We start from the raw sequence: 20,110 nt of genomic DNA, 5'->3' as shown, positions 1-20,110 counted from the left end.
GACACCTGTCCTCAAAACCCCTGATACACACTGACACAGAGCAGAATAGAGACTGTTCCCTGTCCACAGAGACAATGATACACACTGACACAGAGCAGAATAGAGACTGTTCACCGTCCACAGAGACCATGATACACACCGACACAGAGCAGAACAGAGACTGTTCCCCGTCCACAGAGACCATGATACACACTGACACAGAGCAGAATAGAGACTGTCCCCCCTACATAGGGTCACTTGGCAGGTATGGATTGACACCTGTCCTCAAAGCCCCTGATACACACTGACACAGAGCAGAATAGGGACTGTTCCTCCTACATAGGGTCACTTGGCAGATATGGATTGACACCTGTCCTCAAAACCCCTGATACACACTGACACAGAGCAGAATAGGGACTGTTCCCCCTACATAGGGTCACTTGGCAGATATGGATTGACACCTGTCCTCAAAACCCCTGATACACACTGACACAGAGCAGAATAGCGACTGTTCCCCCTACATAGGGTCACTTGGCAGATATGGATTGACACCTGTCCTCAAAACCCCTGATACACACTGACACAGAGCAGAATAGAGACTGTTCCCTGTCCACAGAGACCATGATACACACTGACACAGAGCAGAATAGAGACTGTTCACCGTCCACAGAGACCATGATACACACTGACACAGAGCAGAATAGGGACTGTTCCCCCTACATAGGGTCACTTGGCAGATATGGATTGACACCTGTCGTCAAAACCCCTGATACACACTGACACAGAGCAGAATAGAGACTGTTCCCTGTCCACAGAGACCATGATACACACTGACACAGAGCAGAATAGAGACTGTTCACCGTCCACAGAGACCATGATACACACTGACACAGAGCAGAATAGGGACTGTTCCCCCTACATAGGGTCACTTGGCAGATATGGATTGACACCTGTCCTCAAAACCCCTGATACACACTGACACAGAGCAGAATAGGGACTGTTCCTCCTACATAGGGTCACTTGGCAGATATGGATTGACACCTGTCCTCAAAACCCCTGATACACACTGACACAGAGCAGAATAGGGACTGTTCCCTGTCCACAGAGTCCATGATACACACTGACACAGAGCAGAATAGAGACTGTTCCCCGTCCACAGAGACCATGATACACACTGACACAGAGCAGAATAGGGACTGTTACCCCTACATAGGGTCACTTGGCAGGTATGGATTGACACCTGTCCTCAAAGCCCATGATACACACTGGGGGGAGCTACTGTCCTCCCCAACACCTGCGCGGTGGGTGGGGGCCATAAATCACAATGGGGGGACCTACTGTCCTCCCCCCCCCTCGGCCCCCACCACTGCACGGTGGGTGGGGGCCATAAATCACAATGGGGGGGCCTACTTTCCTCCCCCCCGGCCCCCATCCCTGTGCGGTGGGTGGGGGGCATAAATCTCAATGGGACGGACCTACTGATAGGAGTGGAGTATTGTTCATATCAGTTTAATACCTTCCGCGTCTACTATCAGTGGACGTGTAAATGGCAGAGATTTTTAATTGTTGAATCACCTCCCCTTTTTAGGCCAAGGTGGGAAGATGCTTAGACCACTGGTATATTGGTGCCATCTTGGAGGATTTTTTTTTGGTTTGGTTTTTGAAGCCACAGTGCTGCACCAGTGGGCCTAAAAATTAGGCATGTACACATGCCTGAAAAATTTGGTATTGTTGCAGCCGCTGCTGTAGCAGCGGCCAGAAAAATTGATGTTTGTTTCACAGGCAGAAAGTGCCCTAAAACATTGCGGCTTGAACCCTAGTTGGTGGCGGATAAGTCACGCAAGTCAAACGTCATTCAGAGCTAAAATACAGCAGCGTGTGGACCATTTTTAGCCCAAGGCAGCTCATCTCATCAGGCCTTTTTTAATCGAATGTATCGCCCAGTGTCAGTCCCTTCGGGATCCATCCCTCATTCATCTTAATAAAGGTGAGGTAATCTAGACTTTTTTGACCTAGGCGACTTCTCTTCTCAGTGACAATACCTCCTGCTGCACTGAAGGTCCTTTCTGACAGGACACTTGAAGCGGGGCAGGCCAGAAGTTCTATCGCAAATTGGGATAGCTCAGGCCACAGGTCAAGCCTGCACACCCAGTAGTCAAAGGGTTCATCGCTCCTCAGAGTGTCGATATCTGCAGTTAAGGCGAGGTAGTCTGCTACCTGTCGGTCGAGTCGCTCTCTGAGGGTGGATCCCGAAGGGCTGTGGCGATGCATAGGACTTAAAAAGGTCCACATGTCCTCCATCAACAACACGTCTTTAAAGCATCCTGTCCTTGCCGGCGTGGTCGTGGGAGGAGGAGGAGGAGGCTGACTTCCACCTCTACCCCTGTTAGATTCCCGTTGTGCTGTGACATCACCCTTATACGCTGTGTAAAGCATACTTTTTAATTTATTTTGCAAATGCTGCATCCTTTCCGACTTGTTGTAATTCGGTAACATTTCCGCCACTTTCTGCTTATACCGGGGGTCTAGTAGCGTGGACACCCAGTACAGATCGTTCTCCTTCAGCCTTTTTATACGAGGGTCCCTCAACAGGCAGGACAGCATGAAAGACCCCATTTGCACAAGGTTGGATGCCGAGCTACTCATTTCCCGTTCCTCCTCCTCACTGATGTCATTGAAGATATGTTCTTCCCCCCAGCCACGTACAACACCACGGGTACTAGATAGGTGACAACGAGCACCCTGGGATGCCTGTTGTGTTTGGTCTTGCTCCTCCTCCTCCTCCTCAAAGCTACAATCCTCTTCTGACTCCTCTTCCTCACAATCCTCTTCCAGCGTTGCCGCAGGTCCAGCAAGCGATGCTGATAAGGCTGTTTCTGGTGGTGATGGTGACCACAACTCTTCCTCTTCCTCTTCACGCTCATCTACAGCCTGATCCAGCACTCTTCGCAGGGCACGCTCCATGAAGAAAACAAATGGAATGATGTCGCTGATGGTGCCTTCGTTGCGACTGACTAGGTTTGTCACCTCCTCAAAAGGACGCATGAGCCTACAGGCATTGCGCATGAGTGTCCAGTAACGTGGCAAAAAAATTCCCAGCTCCCCAGAGTCTGTCCTAGCACCCCGGTCATACAAATATTCATTAACAGCTTTTTCTTGTTGGAGCAGGCGGTCGAACATTAGGAGTGTTGAATTCCAACGTGTAGGGCTGTCGCAAATCAAGCGCCTCACTGGCATGTTGTTTCGCCGCTGGATATCGGCAAAGTGAGCCATGGCTGTGTAGGAACGCCTGAAATGGCCACACACCTTCCTGGCCTGCTTCAGGACGTCCTGTAAGCCTGTGTACTTATGCACAAAGCGTTGTACGATCAGATTACACACATGTGCCATGCACGGCACATGTGTCAACTTGCCCAACTTCAATGCCGCTATCAAAATTTTTCCGTTGTCACACACCACTTTGCCGATATCCAGTTGCTGCGGAGTCAGCCACTTTTCCACCTGTGCGTTCAGGGCGGACAGGAGTGCTTGTCCGGTGTGACTCTCTGCTTTCAAGCAAATCAAACCCAAGACGGTGTGACACTGCCGTATCCGGGATGTGGAATAGTACCTGGGGAGCTGGGGGGGTGCCGTTGATGTGGAGCAAGAAGCAGCGGCACAAGAGGACTCAGCCGAGGAGGTTATGGAAGAGGATGGAGTAGGAGGAGTAGAGGAGGTGGCAGCAGGACTGTTTGCAATTCGTGGCGGTGTCACCAACTCCTCTGCAATGCCACACATTCCTTGCTTGTCAGCCGTCAGCAGGTTTACCCAATGCGCAGTGTAGGTGATATACCTGCCCTGACCATGCTTTGCAGACCAGGTATCAGTGGTCAGATGGACCCTTGCCCCAACACTGTGTGCCAGACATGCCATGACTTCCTTTTGCACAATCGAGTACAAGTTGGGGATTGCCTTTTGTGAAAAGAAATTCCGGCCGGGTACCTTCCACTGCGGTGTCCCAATAGCTACAAATTTTTTGAACGCCTCAGACTCAACCAGATTGTATGGTAAAAGCTGGCGGGCTAATAGTTCGGACAAGCCAGCTGTCAGACGCTGGGCAAGGGGGTGACTTGGTGACATTGGCTTCTTACGCTCAAACATGTCCTTGACAGACACATGACTGTGGGCAGATGAGCGGGAACTGCTCAAGGCGGGAGATGGAGTGGCGGATGGTTGAGAGGGGGCAAGAAGGACAGCAGTGGTTGACGTGGCTGAAGATGCTGGACCAGGAGGAGGATGGCGGCTTAGAGTAGGCGTGCTGCTTGTACTCATGTGTTGATCCCATAGGCGTTTGTGATGTGAGATCATGTGCCTACGCAAAGCAGTTGTACCTAGGTGGGTGTTGGACCTCCCACGACTCAGTTTCCTTTGGCACAGGTTGCAAATGGCATCGCTGTTGTCAGAGGCAGACACACAAAAAAAATGCCACACTGCTGAGCTCTGCAATGATGGCATTCTGGTGGTGGACACAGCATGCGTTGATTGGCGTGCTGTCGGGCTGACCCCGGGTGCCGATGCATGCTGTCTGACTGTGCCACTTGCTCCTTGCGACGACCCCCCCTGCTTCCAACTCGTCTCCTCCTCCTCTCTGTCTCCCCATCTGAACTTTCGCCCTGTTCTTCTTCTTGCCGAGCGGGCACCCACGTGACATCCATGGACGCATCGTCATCATCAACCGCTTCGCTTGTATCTGACAACTCAGAAAAGGAAGCAGCAGCGGGTACAACATCATCATCATCACACCGTACCTCCATGTGTATAATGCTGCCTGCCTGAGACATATCCCTGTTATCTACATCCTCTAGCAATAATGGTTGCGCATCACTCATTTCTTCAAACGGGTGTGTGAATAACTCCTCTGACATACCAAGTAAAGCGGCAGTGGTGCTAGTTTTGGTGGTGGCGGCAGGCGGGTGAGTTGTATCTTGAGAGGTGCCTGAAGCTAAGCTGGAGGAGGATGGTGCGTCAAGGTTCCGAGCGGAGGCTGTACAAGATTGGGTGTCCTGTGTTAGCCAGTCAACTATGTCCTCAGAACTTTTCAAGTTCAGGGTACGTGGCTTCTGAAAACTGGGCATTATTCTAGGGCAAAAGGGAATCACAGCACCACGACCACGACGGCCCCTGCGGGGTGGCCTGCCTCTGCCTGTCATTTTTTGGGGGATTAATGGTACTATGCGTGCAAGCTACTGTGAGACCAGATATGATTGGCAATGTGAACTGTAACAGTTCTGCAGAGCACACACTGTAGGCCTGACACACCCGCTTGAAGACAAGTAACTGCTATTCAATCTATAACAGTGAAAAATAAATTTTGGTTTTAAAAGCACGCTATAGAGACACCAGATATGATTGGCAATGTGCACTGGAACAGTTCTGCAGAGCACACGCTGAAGGAAGGACTGACACACCCGCTTGAAGACAAGTAACTGCTATTCAATCTGTAACAGTGAAAAATAAATTTTGGTTTTAAAAGCACGCTATAGAGACACCAGATATGATTGGCAATGTGCACTGGAACAGTTCTGCAGAGCACACGCTGAAGGAAGGACTGACAGAGCCGCTTGAAGGACACTGACTGGCTGCTATTAGCTTACACTGGAAACCTTTTTTCTTTGTAAAAGCACACTAAAGAGACACCAGATATGATTGGCAACTGTCAAAGCACGCTGGCACAGGTCTGCAGAGCACACGCTGAAGTAGGCTTGACACCCAGACGCTTGCAGACAACTAACTGCTCTTCTATTACAGTGAAAAAAAATGATTTCTTTAAAATCTAAAGCTTAAGCTATTGTTAAAACAGATATGAGTGGTGGCACTGGGCAAGTAGGCACAGTATCCAATGTGAACCTCACACAGAAGCTGGCAGGCAGGCAACTGCTCTTCTATTACAGTGAAAACAAATTATTTATTTTAAATCTAAAGCTTAACCAATTGTTAAAACAGATATGAGTGGTGGCACTGGGCAAGTAGGCACAGTATCCAATGTGAACCTCACACAGAAGCTGGCAGGCAGGCAACTGCTCTTCTATTACAGTGGAAACAAAATTTTGGTTGTAAAAGCACGCTATAGAGACACCAGATATGAGTGGCAACTGTCAAAGTACGCTGGCAGGGTTGTGCAGGGCACACGCTGACGGCAGGCCTGACAGAGTGGCTTGAAGGACACTGACTGGCTGCTATTAGCTTACACGGGAAACCTTTTTTCTTTGTAAAAGCACGCTAAAGAGACACCAGATATGATTGGCAACTGTCAAAGCACGCTGGCACAGGTCTGCAGAGCACACGCTGAAGTAGGCCTGACACCCAGACGCTTGCAGACAACTAACTGATCTTCTATTACAGTGAAAAAAAATGATTTCTTTAAAATCTAAAGCTTAAGCTATTGTTAAAACAGATATGAGTGGTGGCACTGACTGTGCAAATGGGCAAGGCATTCTATTACAGTGAAAAAAATGATTTCTTTAAAATCTAAAGCTTAAGCTATTGTTAAAACAGATATGAGTGGTGGCACTGGGCAAGTAGGCACAGTATCCAATGTGAACCTCACACAGAAGCTGGCAGGCAGGCAACTGCTCTTCTATTACAGTGAAAACAAATTATTTATTTTAAATCTAAAGCTTAACCAATTGTTAAAACAGATATGAGTGGTGGCACTGGGCAAGTAGGCACAGTATCCAATGTGAACCTCACACAGAAGCTGGCAGGCAGGCAACTGCTCTTCTATTACAGTGGAAACAAAATTTTGGTTGTAAAAGCACGCTATAGAGACACCAGATATGAGTGGCAACTGTCAAAGTACGCTGGCAGGGTTGTGCAGGGCACACGCTGAAAGAAGGCCTGACAGAGCCGCTTGAAGGACACTGACTGGCTGCTATTAGCTTACAGTGGAAACCTTTTTTCTTTGTAAAAGCACGCTAAAGAGACACCAGATATGATTGGCAACTGTCAAAGCACGCTGGCACAGGTCTGCAGAGCACACGCTGAAGTAGGCCTGACACCCAGACGCTTGCAGACAACTAACTGATCTTCTATTACAGTGAAAAAAAATGATTTATTTAAAATCTAAAGCTTAAGCTATTGTTAAAACAGATATGAGTGGTGGCACTGACTGTGCAAATGGGCAAGGCATCCAACCTGACACAGAAGTTGGCAGGCAGGCAACTGCTCTTCTATTACAGTGAAAACAAATTATTTATTTTAAATCTAAAGCTTAACCAATTGTTAAAACAGATATGAGTGGTGGCACTGGGCAAGTAGGCACAGTATCCAATGTGAACCTCACACAGAAGCTGGCAGGCAGGCAACTGCTCTTCTATTACAGTGGAAACAAAATTTTGGTTGTAAAAGCACGCTATAGAGACACCAGATATGAGTGGCAACTGTCAAAGTACGCTGGCAGGGTTGTGCAGGGCACACGCTGAAAGAAGGCCTGACAGAGCCGCTTGAAGGACACTGACTGGCTGCTATTAGCTTACAGTGGAAACCTTTTTTCTTTGTAAAAGCACGCTAAAGAGACACCAGATATGATTGGCAACTGTCAAAGCACGCTGGCACAGGTCTGCAGAGCACACGCTGAAGTAGGCCTGACACCCAGACGCTTGCAGACAACTAACTGATCTTCTATTACAGTGAAAAAAAATGATTTCTTTAAAATCTAAAGCTTAAGCTATTGTTAAAACAGATATGAGTGGTGGCACTGACTGTGCAAATGGGCAAGGCATCCAACCTGACACAGAAGTTGGCAGGCAGGCAACTGCTCTTCTATTACAGTGAAAAAAAAAGATTTCTTTAAAATCTAATGCTTAAGCTATTGTTAAAACAGATATGAGTGGTGGCACTGACTGTGCAAATGGGCAAGGCATCCAACCTGACACAGAAGCTGGCAGGCAGGCAACTGCTCTTCTATTACAGTGAAAAAAAATGATTTCTTTAAAATCTAATGCTTAAGCTATTGTTAAAACAGATATGAGTGGTGGCACTGACTGTGCAAATGGGCAAGGCATCCAACCTGACACAGAAGCTGGCAGGCAGGCAACTGCTCTTCTATTACAGTGAAAAAAAATGATTTCTTTAAAATCTAATGCTTAAGCTATTGTTAAAACAGATATGAGTGGTGGCACTGACTGTGCAAATGGGCAAGGCATCCAACCTGACACAGAAGCTGGCAGGCAGGCAACTGCTCTTCTATTACAGTGAAAACAAATTATTTATTTTAAATCTAAAGCTTAACCAATTGTTAAAACAGATATGAGTGGTGGCACTGGGCAAGTAGGCACAGTATCCAATGTGAACCTCACACAGAAGCTGGCAGGCAGGCAACTGCTCTTCTATTACAGTGAAAACAAATTATTTATTTTAAATCTAAAGCTTAACCAATTGTTAAAACAGATATGAGTGGAGGCACTGGGCAAGTGGGCACAGTATCCAATGTGAACCTCACACAGAAGCTGGCAGGCAGGCAACTGCTCTTCTATTACAGTGAAAAAAAAAATTTATTTTAAATGTAAAGCTTAACCTATTGTTAAAACAGATATGAGTGGTGGCACTGGGCAAGTAGGCACAGTATCCAATGTGAACCTCACACAGAAGCTGGCAGGCAGGCACCTGCAATTACATTACACAGAAAAAAAAAAAAAAAAAAAAAAGCAGCCTGATGTTATAGCCCTAAAAAGGGCTTTTTGGGGTGCTGTCCTTACAGCAGAGATCAGATGAGTCCTTCAGGATTGTAGTGGACACTGAATACAATAGCCTAGCTATCAATTTCCCTATCTAATCAGCAGCAGCTAAACTTTCCCTCCTCTCACTAAGCATGCAGCTTCAGAATGAATCGAAAATGGATGCTGGGAGGGAGGTTGGAGGGTGTGGAAGGGAGGGAGTGCTGCGGATTGGCTGGAATGTGTCTGCTGACCGAGAGGCACAGGGTCAAAGTTTGCCCAATGATGACGAATAGGGGGCGGATCGAACTGCGCATGTGTCCGCCCGCCGCGGCGAACGCGAACACGCTAAGTTCGCCGGGAACTGTTCGCCGGCGGACAGTTCGGTACATCACTATGCTTAAAGTGCAAATAGACAAAATAAGAGAAGAATGGATACATGCTAAACGTTCTTAAGGAGATGCTGTCAAAAGGGGGATCTATTCTAAAAGACTCTTAATGAAGGGAATATAAAATATTCAAATATATTTATTACAAGTGAAAATATATTCTGATAAAAAAGCATATAAAAAATTAATATCATGTATACATTTTATGCTGCATAAATAAAAACTTTTGTAAAATTTATATTTTAAGAAAATGACAGATTTCGAAGTCAGAATTTAAACCGTATGGTATGAGAGTATTAAAATTAAATATGAACTCCATCTCCTCCTTCCCTAACTTTTTATATAGTCTCCTCCCCTCCAATCCTTTTTGACCAATTTAATTGCACAGAAAAACAGACCTGTGGGGTCTTGATTGTGAAAAGTTTTAAACTGTTGAGAGACTGAATGTGTCTCCAAACCTTTCCTGATGTTGCGTACATGTTCTGCAACTCATACATTTAATAGTCGTATAGTTCTTTCTATATATATGCTTTTTTATCAGAATATATTTTCACTTGTAATAAATATATTTGAATATTTTATATTCCCTTCATTAAGTGTCTTTTAGAATAGATCCCCCTTTTGACAACATCTCTTTAAGAACGTTTATCATGTATCCATTCTTTTCTTATTTTGTCTATTTGCACTTTATGCACTATATATTATGCATAATTTTCATGAAATTTAACATCTTTCTTTGAATTATGGGCTTTTTGGTGGACACAAACACCTAATCATGTTATTATGACTTTCTTATTTTCGTTTTTATGGACATATATATATTGACGAACTCTGAGCATGAACAATAACGTTCTTTCAATATTTGGAACACACATGCCTTGACACACTGTGGAAGAATCCCCCACACTGATAGATAACATGATCTATAAAGTTCTTTCAACGAATGTAAAGCATATGCGTTCCACCTACGAATTGGGCGCCCAAAAACCGGAAGTACGTCACCAGCATGCGACGGGAAATGGAAACATCGCGGGAAAAAGACAGATATGAACAGAACTTGGAAGGTATAAAAAAGACCAGCAAAGAATTGATACCATCGCAACTGAGGAAGCCTAGGACATAGGCGAAACGCGTCTTGCTGAACCCCAAAGTGGACTTATTATTTTATCAGCTAGAGTGGTTTTGCAAGCCACTACCTTACTTTTATTTTATTTTATTTTATTTTACTTTTATGGTTTGCTTTTTTTATTGAATATATCTTTATTAAAGGAATACAGTCCTCACCTATACCCTGTGTGTGGACATTCCTTTGTGGGAGCTCCAAAAGAACCATCCACTCGACCTAAGGGAGTGGGATCCCTTCAAACTATCCCACAGGCGTCCAGATTGAGCCATATTTCTCTGGCTCTTTCTTTGTGAGTACTGAATTACACATTTTGCACTTTATTATCTACGTATTATACAATATTGCACAAGGTGCTCGTGTTATTATTTTTGTCTTCACAGTTATTCCATCTGTGTTTTAAAGTATCATCCTTTACCGTGAACCAAGATACTCCATCCTATATGTATGTATTTTATTCTGTTTGATTTTATTGTGGATAGAGAGGTTACCACACGGGTGTTTGAGTACTTGGTACACTTTGGTTTACACGCTTAGACTCTGTATTTATTCTTTTCTAGTTTGTCATGATGGATAGGAGTTCTGCCCAATCAGGAGCTGGAAAATAAAATTGACTGATGGAAAAATAGGTGATTGATGGTTAGGGGATAACCACTAAATAATGATATTATTCAAAGATCAAGTGGGAAGTGACCAACAGAGGGAAAAAATGAGCCACAGTAGGGGGCGGAGCCTAACCAACATGGCCGACGGACGTGTTTGTGGCAAGCTCCTCACATAATCACGGCGAAAAGATTGAGGTTCTACCAACAAAAACGCAACTTCAGGGCCCTCATCACAATTACTTACCGGGCGGGATCCCTCGTAAGCGACATGGGAGATTTTTCCACCATCTGAGGACAGAATTAATTACTGCGGTCTAATCACAAGGCGGTCTGCATGGAGGGAAAAGACGGCCGATCATCCATCATGACACCGCTAGAGTGCTACAGCTGATCTGTCCCCCCCCCCTCTGGATCGGTGGGGGTTATCCCAGTCCCCCGTGGGGGAGAATCAGCCGTGCCACACAGATGTCCTACCGGCTAGCCCTGCTATATCTCACCACCGAACCACAGCCAAAATTGCGGCCCCGGCAGAGAAAACCTGAGTGCCTGATTGGGAAGCCAAATTTCAAGCCGACTTTGACAGGATCTGTGCAGCGTTCTGGAGCTGGATCGCATTCCGTGAAGAGCAATTGCAGCCGCTTATGACCCCTGGCAACCAGCATTAGTCGGCTACCCTTGCCACAACACACTCCTCAAAACAAGAGACTCGGTGGGCGCTGGCCATCCAGCACATCCCGCACCCCAAGTGGACAGTGCTGCAGTCTTGACCACGCACCCTTCATCTGAGCTGGGCGCTCACCAGGAGGAACCCCTCCTTCACCAGCCACACACAGAGGGGGATGATCAGGACCTGGTGGAACCCTGGGCCCACGATCCGTATGATGGTATCAATGGCCTAATGGCACAAACTCCCACTAAGGCCTCAGGCCGCAGACACATGGTCCTTAGGCGCAACTAGTCCATGACCCGCTCGTGGCGGTCTGCAGCAGGGATAGTCAGTCAATGCAATAGCCTGAGAAGACGTCCCAGCGGACCAATGAGGGTCCACAGTCCAGCAGTGAGCCGTTGGGGTTCCCCATAACATGATGGACAGGCTTTCAGACGCCATACCACATTTTCACCCTGTGGAGTGGGCTGAGCACTATAACGGACAAACTGTTTATCTCTTAGAAATACATATAGTTTACATTGTAACGGACCGTTTTGCATACAAGAGGTTAAAAAACATTTAGGCGATTATCCCCTTCCAGATAAACAAGCAGCTACTGCAATTACCAATCTCCCGAACTGCAAACTGCACGAATTCACCAACTCCCGAACAAGAGACACACGAACACTGGAAGCAGCCGAACAGGAAAAGCCCTATGAACAGCTTACACTCCTGGCAATCGACATACAATCAAATTCCCCCCAAGAATGAGATGACACTTCACTTTGAGGGTTAAGCAGGAACTGACTGTCCTGGCACATAGAGTCTATTTTATTCCCAATCCACAACCACAGTACAGCCCACAGGGTATTACAGAACAACCAATCAATCCGTACAATACACACAGACACTCCTACACAAAATCCTCCCCTCTGCCTGTGATATGATTACTGAACACAATGGGTAATCTTATTATCACAGGCAGAAGAATACAGTTTTTACACAATATTTATAACTTCTAAAATATACATGTCACAAACATAAAACATGCGAGAAATAAACACATACTCAAAAATCAGGGCAATCGGTTCAGAGGTTAAAAAGCACATTTTCATGCCCAAAACAGTTCCATAGATTTGGGCTGTGCGGTCGGTCTATTTCAGGCTGAAAAAATGACTAAGTCCCATTCCAACGAGCGTTCAAATCTTCGACCGTGACATAGTCTCTGCGGCTGCAAAATCACTGTGGGAGAAGGTAAGGCTTAGCGGTGATCGCGGAACTGTGTAGCCGATTTCAGCTCCATGAATTTGGCTACACATACCGCTGACCATATGGAAGGAACCAAGATGGCCACTGTCAAGTGTTCGTTTTTCAAATGGCGGCCACTTCGACTACTTCGGCACTTCGACAGCATTCGAAGTGCCAATATAAAAGTACAAACCCTTTCTCTGGGAGTTAAATGGCCAGCAGCAGCACACCACAAATCCATTATGCCCAAATCTTGTAATTAAAAGGCCACATCTTCCCGGGCCATAGTCAGAAGGCAAGAAGTGGGCAAGCAGCCCCCTCCAAGGACACGTGGCGAGGTCGGTTTCGCCACGTACATTAATAGAATATTCCTAATAATGCCATCTTACAAGCTGGTGGGAGGGCCGGGGGATGCCTAGACAGCCTGAACATGCTTGCGTTCCCTAGGGAGCTTCATGCTAAGCGACACGTTTAAAGTAGAAAGGGACATACTCACACCCATACCAGGCTCACAGTCTTGATTCATTTAAACACAAACGTGTTGACTAAGAGTCAGTTAAAGTTAATATATCTTAACCTTGTTACTCCCCAATTAATGTTAACTTGCTGACATAACCACCAACTTGCTACCACCTAAGTTGTTTTATTTTCTTTTGTTATCACATACTTCCCAACACTGAGACATGGCACTACTCGGTTTCTCTCATGAACCACTGACCGCGTAGCATTATGCTTCAGAACTAGTAAGTTCACCAATAAGGCAGACTGAACCACTCAGAGCCCAATTGAGATGCATCACTTACTGGGTAGCAACTAAACGTGTCAGTTCATGCTTTGCAGTTTCCCTATGTATCTAAGCTTGTTAACGCTTTACTGTTAATCCTCATTTATTTTATTTTATTTTGTTCTTATTTTACTTATCATCCGTCTAGTTAGTTAAACTCTGTGTCTGAATATGCCATACTGCTAGCCTAGCCTAGAAAAATGAAATGAATCTCTTGCACAGAGCATTATCTGACTAATCTTGTATGTTAATCTTGTTACCAAACCGAAATACTATGACTTACTGTTATTCCTTTTTTTGTATAACGCTATCTTCTCAATAAAAAGAAAGACTGACATAAAAAAAATGAGGCACAGTAAAACATCTATATATTTCCAAGAAAGATTCTTCCAGACAATTTGACTTCAACTATTGAGGACGACAGACCAGTAGTGATTGTGTTTTTTACCATTGCTGTATGGAAGTGAGAGATAGTCCGTGTCATTGATCCTTGTGTGAAACTGGTCAGTTGATTAGGTTAATGCTGTGTCTAGCCACAGCCAGTGCCACTTACACCAACTTTACTTTACTGATTTTAACCTATTTTACTAATTTGTATTTTATTGCTTGTGAGAGACCGATCATTTGATGTGCAGTTGACTTTGGTGCCACTGTTTATGCTTTTCAAATTGCTATTCAGTGTGGGCAATTTCCTGATCAAGTTAATCCTCCCTGCACACACAGGATTATTCACTAAACACTATAATTGGTCCAAGAGGACTAAACACAGTTAAATTTCCCAAAGTCCAAGCGCATTAACAATTGGCAAATAACCAAAGCCAAATTCGGTCAGAATTCGGCCAGTCCGTCTGATTCTGTAATATTTTTTCAGAGGTTTTTGGGAAGTCACTAATATCTTTATCCAAACCAATACAAAGCAAAGGAATCTGACATTTATCAACGATTGCATGGAGGCAAAAGGTAAAACAGGATGAACTTTCACAAATTAACATTCAATTGCTTTCCTCACCCCTCATATCCATTGGAATTGGGGCACTCAACTCCTCTTGTACATTTGTTTTGTTTTTTTTGCCTGTACAGATGCAATGTACTCTCTCACTCTAACTCTCTCTCCTATTAGATACACAAGCTCCTGACCACCTTCAGAGCCTTATAGGGCAAATCAAGCACAATGCCCCTCAGCATTCTGGTCATGGACATGGACTTGAAGAGCCCGGTCGTGTGGCAAAATGCATGTGAGGACTTCCAGCCTCTGTGTGTGATGAATTAGAACATAGGGTAGTGTTTATTGCGGTTTACTCCCCGTCAGATTTATATCATTTTTAGAGGCTGATTTAGAGATTCCATCACACACAGTGACATATTAATTTTTTAGATGTCTATTTTGTTTATTTTTTTCGATTTGTACATATATTTTTCGTCATGGATTGCTGACAGCAACTATCACAGTTTTAGGGTATAGTTAGACAAGGGGAAGAGGGAAATAGGTGCCCTCGAAGGGACAGTGCAGGGACGAGTGAGATGTATTGTACTCCTCTCCCATCCCCTCTTCCTCTTTCCTCCTCATATTTATAATCTAATTTTCTACCTGGCTTTAAACTCAAACTATTTAGAATTTTCCTTGACATGTAAAGATTTATCTATATATTCGGATAACCTTTAAATACAAGCTACATTTGGCAAGTGGACGTTATATATCTTCCCCTTAAGTTTTGGAATTGGTTTGATTGCTAGTTAGTGATTTACATACTAGATGATATCAGAGTCACTGGTTGATTTCTCGGACATCCATACCCTAAGACTGTTTTTTATTAATTAAATTTAATATTATTTGTCTGTGCTTCACACATGTGTCTTTTTATTGTGTTTACATTAAAAGTTATGTTTTAGTGCCAAACTGGATTTGGGCTGGGTCTTCCATGCTTTTTGAAGTTTGACACAAAACTAATTCATTCCCACTACAACCTCCAGATTACCCACACTTCCTTTGTTATCAGGGTGTCCATTTGACAGCGGACTCTACTAAGCTGTTTACTACCAATTTTCACATGTGAGTTGCTTAATCTATTTTATAAATATTGATATAATAATTCCCCTGCGGATAATTTTCTCTTAGAATTGTATTGAGTTAATCACTCTGTGGTGGCATTAATTTCAATCTGCTCGAAAAAAAACAAGTCTGTTTAAAAATATTGTTTTAGTTATTAGTGGACTTAACATTTTCTGCATAAGACTAAACTCATCAAAAATGTCTAAATGTGTCTATGAAATGGGACTTTTAGTCTGAAATTAAGGATATTGTGATGCTCAAAATGTGACTTGAAATTTCTCATACACCTGCTCTGATTAGGTGTCCTCGAAATCTAACTGAAGAACAAGGTAACCATTTTCCTCCTGGGGAAAAGAAGCACAAATTTACCTCCACTAAAACCTCTACATCAGTCGTAGATCAAAGCTTAAAGTTTTAACAGATGCACTCAGCTGCTGTTATTCCACTGGGAAAAAACAGTCGTTTAATACCAATTCAGAAACTAACACATTAGGGATAGCTGAGTTTTACATTTGTCCCGGTGCGTTGAAAGAGACATATGTGCTAAGAATAATTTAATTCCTGTATTTTTTTTGTTATATAATGTTTGTTTACTGTTTCATATAGGCTCAATGTATAATGCATACTTTCACTGAAAACACAATAATTACTGAGTTATATAACCTGTAAGTATGCATAAGGCAAATACCAAATCCTTACACTTTAACTCTACAATATATCCGTATATATTTTAAATAAATAATCTGACATATTTCTGTACAACATAAGAAAATGGTTTAAATACCCTATACACAACAGTTCTGATATGTTTCATAATAACCAAGAAAAAGATTCAGAATATAAAAATTAGCTGCATGATTACTAATTGATGTACACACGAATGTCTTGCATCTTAAAATACTAATTCACCAACAGTGAGTGCAATAGTTTATTTATAATGCACATAGAACTCTTTTAACCCCTTAAGGACCAAACTTCTGGAATAAAATGGAATCATGACATGTCACACATGTCGTGTGTCCTTAAGGGGTTAAACAAATTTATGTTATAAAGCTAGTGATTTAGAAGAGAATCTCTGCTTGGATTACTTTATATAGCATGCTGTATATAACTACTCCAACCAACAAAAGCTCAGTTAGTCTTCGAATATAATAAATTCATTGTTATTGGGTAAAATAATACCTTTGATTTGTCTAGTTGGAGTTTCTTATTCATTTCACATGAACGCAAAAAGGAATTGGTACAAACTCTGTCAGGCAAGTGGTTGTCTTATTCTAAATAAGATGTGTACCTACCTATACTGTAACGTACATGTTGTAGCACCAGTCTCCTTTATATGGTACAGAAACCAGACATGTTTTATCATTAAACGTTTTTTTTTTTTTTTTTTATGTAATTTCTTTTTATTTGGTTTTACATATAGAATAAACAGTTTCACATTTCAGTATTAGTATACATAGTAAGGGTTTAGCAGTGTACATTCAAGATTCTTAGATGTGACAATAATACAAAAGGTTTTGCAATGTAACATACTGGTGTTGTGATACAATTCCCAACAGTTGTTTTATAAAGACACAGAATAAAACTGTCATCAACATAACAAGACATTTCCTATCGACATGTGTATATGTGTGAGTTCTGGGAGGAGAGCGCAGTTGAGCTTTTCTTGAGCAGGTAGAGCCCACTAGTGTGTCAATTTACACTACTTGCTGCCCTCTGAAATTGGATTATTTTACATGAAGTTAAGTGTAATTAACTGGGGTTCCTTAGATAGGAGTTCCATGGGTCCCATATTGTGTAATAAGTGAGGTATTTGTCTAGTGCTGACAATCTCAATTCTTCCATTTTATGAATGTGTTCGATTTTTTGATACCACTCTCGTCTCGAGGGTCTAACATCAGTTTTCCATAGCCCTGCTATTACCAGTTTGGCCGCGGTTAAAAGATAGAGTATTATTGAGTTTTTGAATTGTTTCAAGGATAGTGGGATGTGGAAGAAAAGTAGTGCCTCTGGGGTGAGTGGTAGTGAGACTTTGCTTACTAGATCTGTGATTCTCTGTACTTCTTTCCAGAAACCCTTTATTCTGCCACAGTCCCACCATAAGTGGCGGTAAGTGCCTAGCGCCTTCATGCATCTCCAGCAGGTTGTTGGTGCATTGGCGTCGTATTTGTTGACGTCTATTGGAGTGGTGTACCATTGGGATAAAAATTTATAATTTATTTCTTGGATGGTTACGCTAGAGTGGGCTTTTAACATTTTCATAAAGATCACCCTCCAGGTCTTTTCCTCCACTGGGGAGGGAAACCATGAGTTGTTTCTGATTGTGTACCAAGGGAGTGCGCCATTTGTGTTGTCTTGTAGTAACTTGTAACATATGGAAATAGTTTTAGTTTTTGGTGGGCGTGTGAACAGTTTCTCAAATCTAGTGGCCTCTCTGGGTTGCCAGTGTAGCAAGCCTTCCTTGGATAGAAAGTGAGTAAGTTGGTGATATTGGAACGCTTGTGATAGCGTAGGCTGGTGTACCCCAGTAATGTCAGTTAGTGGTAGGAGTCCTTCTGTTGTGACTATATCTTTTAACATAACTTCCCTGTTTGCAGGTCTGATTTGAAGTTTATTTAATAGTGTATTATTCCTGCCTGGGGGGAATCTGTGATTGTGGGATATTGGAAAGAAGGGTGAAGGTGTCGGGACAAAGTCTTCGTTCGTGCAAATGTTTTTCCAGACTTGCAGGGTGGTTGTGATGGTTGGTAGGTCTTTTGTTGAGGTCTCTTTGTCTATGGGTAGAGACCAGGGGAGTGATCGTAGTGGAGTTTGCACTTGTGCTTGTTCAATGTGCACCCAAGCCTTCCTAGCTTTCCCCTCTCGTGACCACTCTAAAACCCTTCCCAGGTGTATTGCTTTGTGGTATCTATGTATATTGGGGCATCCCAGCCCACCGCCCTCTTTAGGTTTGGTCAGTAGGTTGAATGCAATTCTCGGCCGTTTATGGGCCCATATGAATTTGGTGAGCAGCGATTGTACATTCCTGAAGAAAATCCCTGGGATGTGTATGGGGATGGTGTTCAGGAGGTATAGGATGCGTGGGAGGACATTCATCGAAATAATGCCAATCCGGCCCATCCATCTGAAGTGTGGTTTGTCCCATCTTTGTAAATCTTTTTGGATTGCAGCTAATAGGTCTGGGAAATTCGCTTTATATAAGGTTTTATGGGTATTGGTGACTTTGATCCCTAGGTATTTGATGGAGTGGTTGGCCCATTGGAAGGGGAATCTTTGTTTTAGTTTCTTTGTTTGATCTAGAGGTGTGGTGATATTGAGGATTTCACACTTGTCTGTGTTGATTTTGAAATTTGAGTGTGTACTGTAGTCTTCTATAATTTGGATTAATTTGGGAAGGCTGCTGACGGGGTGTTCAATGGTGAAGAGTAAATCATCTGCAAACGCAGATACTTTATATTCAGTTTGTTGAACTGTGATACCTTTAATGTCGGGGTGGTTTCTTACCGCTTGTAGAAGAGGTTCTAATGTCAGGATGAATAGTAATGGGGATAACGGGCACCCCTGGCGTGTGCCATTGCTTATCGTGAATGGTCTGGAAAGTTGTCCATTCACCTTTAGTCTGGCTGTTGGGACGGAATAAATTGCCTTAATCCATTTCATCCATCTTTGCCCAAATCCCAGCATTTCTAGAGTATTGAACATGAAGGACCAATCAACTCGATCGAATGCTTTTTCAGCATCGATTGCTAGGAGCAGGGTTGGATTTTTGGCGTATTTCGTGTTATGTATTAAGTTTATGATTTTTGATGTATTATCTTTTGCTTCTCTAGTTGGGACGAAGCCTGCTTGGTCTGGGTGAATGAGGTTTTGTAGGAATGGTTTGAGTCTAGTCGCTAACATTTTGGTGAAAATTTTTATGTCCACGTTGATTAGGGATATTGGTCTATAGCTGGTGCATTTCTCAATGTCTTTCCCTGGTTTGGGTATGAGGGTTATTGTTGCCTCTAAGGCCTGTCTTGGAATATGTTCTTTTTGTGGGATAGAGTTGATTGCTTCTAGTAGGTGTGGGGTTAGTTCCGTTTGGAACAGTTTATAATAAGAGGCTGAGAACCCATCTGGGCCTGGACTTTTATTATGTGGGGTCTGTTTTATAGCTATGTTAATTTCGTCTATAGTGAATGGTTCTTCTATGGACCTCGTGGCAGCTGTTGGGAGGATAATGTCGAATTTGGTTTCTAGGTATGATTTAATTTCTTCTGCATTGCCTTCCTTGTCTTTTAGGTTATAAAGAGATGTATAATAGCTATGAAAAGTGTCAGCTATGTCTTCTGTGGTGTGTGCGTAGGTCTCATCTGAGCGTTTGATTTTGGGGATGTATGTGAGCATCTGTTTTTGTTTTAAGGCTTGTGCTAGAAATTTTCCACTTCTGTCTCCTTGAGCGTAGTGGAGCTGTTTTGTCCACAGAATCGCTTTTTTCGCTTTGTCTTGGAGGAGTGATTTTAGGTCGGCTCTAAGGGCTAGAAGTTTGCAATAGGCTTTGTCTGTCATGTATAGTTTGTGCTCTTCCTCTAGTTGTGAGATTTCTTTATG

Source organism: Pelobates fuscus, chromosome 3, assembly GCF_036172605.1.
Source record: "Pelobates fuscus isolate aPelFus1 chromosome 3, aPelFus1.pri, whole genome shotgun sequence".
Taxonomy (NCBI): Eukaryota; Metazoa; Chordata; class Amphibia; order Anura; family Pelobatidae; genus Pelobates; species Pelobates fuscus.
The sequence above is the reverse complement of the archived record's forward strand: the minus strand, read 5'-3'. Positions refer to the sequence as shown.